Source organism: Miscanthus floridulus, chromosome 10, assembly GCF_019320115.1.
Source record: "Miscanthus floridulus cultivar M001 chromosome 10, ASM1932011v1, whole genome shotgun sequence".
Classification (NCBI taxonomy): domain Eukaryota; kingdom Viridiplantae; phylum Streptophyta; class Magnoliopsida; order Poales; family Poaceae; genus Miscanthus; species Miscanthus floridulus.
Genome location: NC_089589.1, coordinates 16,350,392 through 16,357,687, shown reverse-complemented (window position 1 = coordinate 16,357,687; position 7,296 = coordinate 16,350,392). Strand labels below are relative to the sequence as shown.

General features: G+C 45.6%; 1 long non-coding RNA gene across 2 annotated transcripts; it reads right to left on the bottom strand.

Annotated features, from left to right (window-relative positions):
* Nucleotides 1-545: 545 nt before the first annotated feature.
* Nucleotides 546-2,534, bottom strand: LOC136487748 (uncharacterized). Of its 2 annotated transcripts, none has more exons than XR_010767342.1 (3): nucleotides 2,267-2,534; nucleotides 984-2,123; nucleotides 546-907 (listed from the first exon to the last, which is right to left on the bottom strand). It is a non-coding gene; the product is annotated as an uncharacterized lncRNA (long non-coding RNA). The 2 variants fall into 2 exon arrangements; XR_010767343.1 differs by having other exon boundaries at nucleotides 546-886.
* Between the last annotated feature and the right edge of the window lie 4,762 nt (nucleotides 2,535-7,296).

Below are 7,296 nucleotides of genomic sequence, written 5' to 3'. Positions count from 1 at the left end.
TTATATGTTTTACTTTCATCTACTATTATGATTATGAGAGACGGAGAGGGAAAGGTCTCAACCGCTGACAACATGTTTTATAACACGTTATCAGCACGACAAGCTCTACATCGACATCGCCGCTGATCTTCGATGCCGACGCTCGTATTGACGTCCTGCCGCGACTACTTCGATGACGTCAACATTCCCGACGTTGTTAGCGGAACGGATTTGCTACCTCTACCTACAGTTAATCTGCACTGCATCGATATGCACTATCGCTGTCAAGCAGGCAGTTCTACGACAATACCAAACGCCCTACGTGGTATGTATCTATTAACCACTACTCTACGCGATATATGGAGTAGATCAAATTGGCATCCTCTACGAGGTATGAAAGAATCGCATCTTGCAGATCGCGTTGTTCCGACTATGAGTCATGCTATTTTTTTCACTAATTTTTCTACGCGTAGTAGAAAGTCACGTACATGTACGGCATATACCCGCCACGTACTTAGATATGCATGGGATTTTTTGTTTTAATCTCATAAACATGATGGGGTTTTACAAGCATTGAAGCCAAGACACGCATCTTTGCAGGAAACAAACACTCATAGAAGGTGTTGCAAATGGTATTGACTTGTAGTCAAATTGAACGAAGCCGATTCGCTGAAGAAGTCGAACTCAATCAAACCGACATGTTTTACAACACTAATACGCATCTAGCAGATTGCATTAGTCCCTCTGAGAAATCGTTTTTATCGTACACGGGGTAGCGGATCTTTGTACATGAAGTACACCCGCATCGTGATCATGCGGCCTGCATGCAGCTGTCACCGCCATCCCTCTCGGCCTGAACGCCGATGCACTGCCCGTCGTCCATATCTTGCGGCTCAAGCTGCAGAATCTGATGAAACATACTTTATGGCTGTGAATAATGCAGAGAAATTAGCAGAAGATGTGGAGAAAAGCCTAAAAATTAAAGCTGATTCAGATGTCGGTACCTTATCTCACCCACAAGGTTCGCACTCCGGTATAGCCTGAGTAATAATTGCGTGAACACCATACATATGACACCAAAATCTAATTATTATCTATTTTGTAGCTACACAAGAAGAAGACCAAGCTATAAAACCAAAAGGCTTGAAGGTTAAGGAGAAAGAAATTCATGGATCTGAGAGACCAGTTGGTGGTTTCGAGAAGTCAACACGGCAGAAAAAAAAACCAAGAATGACCCAATGGCTTCTGGTTCTGCAACAGAAGCAAACACACGACGAAAAAAGAAAGGGAAGAATGACCCAAAGGCTTATGGTCCTGCAGTGGAAGTAGATAATGTAACATATGAGCAACCACACTACACTGACCTGGTACGAGATTTCAGTTATATTTAATACTATCAAGACTACTCGTATCTTCATTACTGATATTAGTATTCCTTTTTTCTTTGGTACAGGGCCATTTAGGGAGTAGTATGTACCAAAATCAAATACAGATACCAGGCTACTATCCGGGCTACTATCCACATGGAAATGCCTTTGTGCCTCCGCCTTTCAGTTCATTCTTTGGTACCCCGAACCATGGTCAAGAGACACAACAAGGAAATGTCACTCAGTCATTCAATACAAATCCCTATAATGTGTTTGCCAATTTTAAGTGAAGGTCTCATCCCCTCAGGACAACGGATGAGTTCTGTGCACTTTCCATGGAATCTTATGTATGGAACAATTTATCATAGCAAGGATCTAGGCTCTCATGCTTTGTTAATTCAGTAATTTCAATGTTATCCAGACTGCAATTTTTTTGTGATGTGGGGCAAATTTTAAAGAAACAAGTATTCCGATTTGTTTTTTTAGCTAACTGATATGGTTGATTTGATAGCATCAGACTGAAAGCGGAAGTGCGCATCTTTATCAAGAAAAAATAGGGACTAGCACTAGACAACTAACCATACAAAAAATTGCTGGGGAAGAGAAAGCCTTGATGCCATATTCGGCCAAGAGAGGCCCTGAAAGCTAGACCGTCACCTTCATGCTCAACAGCATCTACTATCTGCTGCCAACTATCTTGAATACGCAACTGAGTCAACGCAAAATGACATCTCCCAGCTCGTTGTTCCACCATGGTGTGATGTCAGTTCGATGGACCTGAAGAGGAAAGGCAGAATGGACCTCACAAATCAGAAATCCGAAAACTGGAATCGAGATCCCCAATCCAAAATCGAGATCCAAGCAATCCAAATCAAAATGCCCAGCTACAATCTAGGTTCCAGTAAATCTAATCAACTCACCGCTATGAAGCTTGAGGTCGTTGCTGCCCCAATCGAGTTTATCACCATGGGATTTGGCGTTTCCTTCGATTGAATCTCACGCCATACGCCCATACGCGAGCAGACCAGCTTCGAGCTGAAAGGCCGAGAGGGGAAAGCGGAGGGAGACGGACTAGCGGCCTCCACGTGTGCGGAGACAACACGCAACGGAGACACACAAGCTTCAGCCATTATTTAAACATATATCCTAACTGATTGAAAATTAAACGTAGTTACTCCTCATCCTCACCGACATGCATGATTCAAGGATTTTACAGCCAAAATGCCATGGGATCGCCGAGATCGATCGATGAACCTCTGAGGGCTCCTTTGGGTGCTGGGTTAAAAAACACACGTGGGTTTAAGCCCCCGGGGCAATTCTCCACTGAACTTGCCACCCCCGTCCCCCCAGGGGAATGAATTCACATCGGAGTAAAATTACCGAGTGCCGTTTGGGAGACACAAGGATATAAATCCCAGGCGACCAAAATTATACAGAATAATCAGAAAAACACATAGAATTCAGAAATTATGTTTTCTTAGACTGAAACTTGCAGCACAGATAAATTTAGAATTTAGTACTGATACATAATTAGATTCATTTGTATAGGCTTTCAAGATTACGGAAGACAGACATGTAGCTACATCGAGTTCAGGCAAGAAATAAACATAAAAGCGGCATTGTGGAATGCAGCAAATTGGAAATTTCTCGTATAACTAAAATCTGTGACTGATACGTAACTTTGATACTTCATGTGGTGCCTCTTCAAATGTTGTGGACACTCAAACCTGCATCAACGAACGTTGTCATTAGACATCACAGACGTAAATATAGGAACTACAAATGCTATGTTAATAAGAATAATACACTCCACACAAGATCAAAGCCAGCAACAGACTATCAAACCAAAATGACCAAAATTATTAACTAATAAGCTCGACTATGTCTCTGTCAAGATTGCTGTATTGATTATCACACAAGTGTAGTGCTCTATCACAAGAACAAATTATATTATCGATAAAGATGGGCCACTAAATTTGAACCGAATGTCTTTGGACACAATGGTCCTGCCATTTGTTAAGTTCATCAGTTCTGCATTGCACTTGCACCCCAATTTCAGACTTTCAGCTACGGTTACCGTTCCAGTTTCTTGGGGGGGGGGGGGGGGAACCGTTAAAGATGCTTTTCATTTTGAGGTTTGAGCTACATGCCTCCAGCTTCTAAGCAAAGAACCAGCGAACTTTTGTCTTATGACGGACATGTTTTTGCACTCGAACTGTCGCAAGATATTCACTGGAACTAAAACATGTCTCCACACATGAACACCTCCGAATAAAATTTCGATCCTCAGAGTGGACAGTATAATACTAATTAAATCGACGTCGATACCTGTAATAATTATGTTTACTAGTATCTATCAATCTTGCTATCAAATTGGTAACTACTTGTCAAACATCATTGTGAAATTGGTAATTGCACTCAAAACATACTGAATCACCAAAAACCGCTTCAGGTTACATACTTAGGCCCCTTTGAAATGCTATTGTTTCACAAAACCATGCAGTAGTCTCACAGAAAAAATATTGGATTTATGCAAATGAAAATCTGGTTCACTAACTGAAAAGCTTTCTCAGTTTCTCAACACTATCAAAGAAAAAATCTGGTTCACTATCATAGAAAATTAATATATGCGTGGCATATACAAGTTTTCTCAGCTTCTCAACACTAGTATAACCAAAACACATAACACTGAAAAGCAGAGCACTGAATAAGTGAACAGATTTCATTGGTTCACTAATTTAATTAGGCAGTTAACATGCATCAATATTTGTTTGTCTTATCATCCTGGCTCTGTTGAGAACACATTGTTCAGTGACTCGATCTTACAAAGAAAAGAAAGGTTCAGTGATTTAGCTGCTGAAGCACACCCACTCTAGCCTGTCCATAATCACTACTCTTCTGAACAGAAACTACAACACCCCGAAGCATGTACGGAATGTCTATTTTGCCATTGTGAAACCATGAAAAGCTATTACTGTAAAATAGCATCTGTAAGTTCATATTTATTTATCATCATATAATTTGGGTCCCTTTAAGTTACATTATCACAACTATTTTGCCTAAGGCAATAAAGATCAGGAAATTATAAACGAGCCAATTGTAAAAGGTTAACAAAAAGGAACGAAGATTTCTATCTTCTAGGGAGGAAGATTGCTATTTCAGTTTCAATCAGATACTTAGCAGACTACTCGAGCTAGAGCAGAAAATTTCACATTTAGTTAGCAGACTGCTCCAGCTCTTTTAGTTTCAGTACTACTTTAGCAAATCACAGATGTACTTAATAAAAAAAATCACTACATACTGTGTATCCGAGCCAGATATTCTATTGCTTTCAATGCTAAAAGTCGCATATAGCAACTTGAGCATTACAAATACTGTGGTATGCTGTGACTAAATTTTAACACTACTGCTTCAGTAAAGAACTAGCAGGACACAATAATCAAGTCAGTGCCGGCAAACATGACTCTTGATTTCGATTTAACTAATTGAATGGGGTACTCGCAACTCATGATTCGGGGTCAAATTGCACGATCTCAATGACAGAACTAAGAAAACATATAGAACAAGAAAAAACACCAAATATGGCAAGAACCACCACACAATTCATGAACACCCATAGACCTAACGATAAATAGAACAGGAGGAGCAGCCGTCCAACCTGCTAGAAGACCATGCACGTGGCGGATGTCGCAGATATAGCAGATGCAGGCAGCGGCACGACGAGGGTGGCACCTGGCCATGCGGCGACGGGCGGGTACGGGAGCAGCGACGGGCGGCGCTTAAACCCTAGCCGCCATGGTCGTACTCTGCGAGGAAGACGGATTAGAAATTAACAACGGGATGGTCCGGAGATGGAGGGAGAGGAGATGGGAGATGCACGAGTAGGAGATGGGAGGCGCACAAACCCTAGACACCATGGCTTACCTCCGCGAGGCGAGGGCGAGCAGGCGATGGCGCGACACGCTTGCGAGAGAGGAAAACGATGGGGGACAGGATAGAGAAACACGAGTGCGAACACGTTTTTTTCTTCCCCGCGCATCGACGAGGATAGGGTGGAAAAGGCACGCGTTTATTTTGGCCCCCACGGTATCCAAATGGCCTCGTGGATCACGAAGGGGAGCAGCGCCACGGGCTTCACTTGGCCGGGGCCCCTCAAGGTTCTTATCATCAGCATTGCCATTGCCATGCTTGACGGAGACGCACTGCACAAGGCAGAACTCGCTGCCGCCGCCTCTTCCCGTGTAGACGAGCCTGGCGCTTACATGAGTCTTGGCCGGGTCATCGCTGAACACCTTCTCCTTGCCGAGCTTCCACGCGGCGGCAGGATGGGTGACCGCCTCGCAGTCGTAGGAGGTGATGAGGTGGCCCAAGGTGGCCTGGTCTTTGGAGAGTCCAACAAATGCTTCCAGGCAGTGTACGAAGTAGGCGCGGCCGATGAACGGTAGCGTCCAGTCGCCTTGTTTCTCCAACCTGAGCGCCCTGGTGTCGAAGGTGAAGGTGGCTGCAGCGGAGTAGGGGTCGTCAGGCCAGAAATCGGTGGTGACCAGGATGGTCTGCCTATCAGGGAGCATTGCGTAGGAGGTGACATCTAGCCTGTCGAACGGCGGAGGCGGGAGCTGGTGCCACGACCACGGGACAGCGTCGGTGCGCTGGCGAGAATCCAGTGGTGGAGGCTGGTGCGGCTCGAAGGAGAGCTTTGAGAGGCTGTGGTTGTCTAGAGCGAAAAGCTCATCGCCCATGGGGAAGTAGATGGGGCGATCGTAGGCGAACTTTCCAGGGCCGAAGGTGACGCCCAGGCGGCGGACGTCATAGATGGGGATGACCAAGTCGCCGTCGCTAAGGGGATTCAGGCATTGTGTCATCACAATCCTGGTGCTGATGGCAGCGAAGGTCAAGGGAAGCCCCCGCCACGCCTCCAAGCGGATGATAGGCTGAGGCAAGCGTCGAACAGCGCCTTTGCCAGAGGTGGCAGTGTTCTTTCTGGAAGAACACGTCTGACGGGAAGAGGGGGGCGACAAGCTTATCTCGTGGATGCTGTATCCCCACGGATCGTCATCAAGGGTGAGTTAGAGGCGCTGCTCCTGCTACGGGTGCCAAATTTTTTGTTTTTTTGCCCTTTTCTTTTGAAAGTTTTTCACAAATACGCCTCTGAAGATATGCTTTCAAAATCTAGATCCTCACCTCAGCGCCGGAGTAATTGACGTCGAGCTTAAACATCTCGGCGCCATTGTAATTGGTGCCTAGGTGTTGGGGCCACATCGACACCAACGTAGAGCTGCCGGTGACATGGTAGCCAGCTCGGAGCCGTGGATCTTAGCGCCGAGCTTGGTGCCAAAGATCTTGGCGCCGAGCCAGCCTTATAGGTGGGTCTGTTTTCTTTCTCTCTTCCTTCCTTCCTTTTCCTCTCTTCCTTTCTATCGCCCGACGCCTCCCACCGCCGACGCCGCTTGTCCTCGCCGTCCCCCGCCCCATCCCTAGGCGCCATGCGCCGGCCGCCTGACCTAGCCACCCCAGCCGCCCCGGTGTCCCTGCAGCGACTGGCGGCTGTAGACTTCCGAGTCCGAAGAAAATTGTGGGTTCACTAGGTGGGTCGATCCTCGTCCAATTTATCCACATCAGCAGTACATCTACTACATGCAGGACCATATCTTCGAGCTAGAAAGAGAAGTTAGTAGCGGTTCCAAGGACAACAAAGACGATGACAAAAACAATGGTGCCGGTTCATAGGAGGCACTCTACAATGATCCATACTGCACCTGCCCTAATCACAAGAACAAGGGGACTCCACCGCCACCCCTGCCACCACCACCACCAACAATGGGAGGATCCTATGGAGAAGGTGCAACACAATTTGCTATGTGGCCACACTACTAGGAGGAACTTATCTTATTCACATTCCACATCCTTGTGTTTATTGATTCCTTTAATTACCTAAGGCATGTTAGGTTTA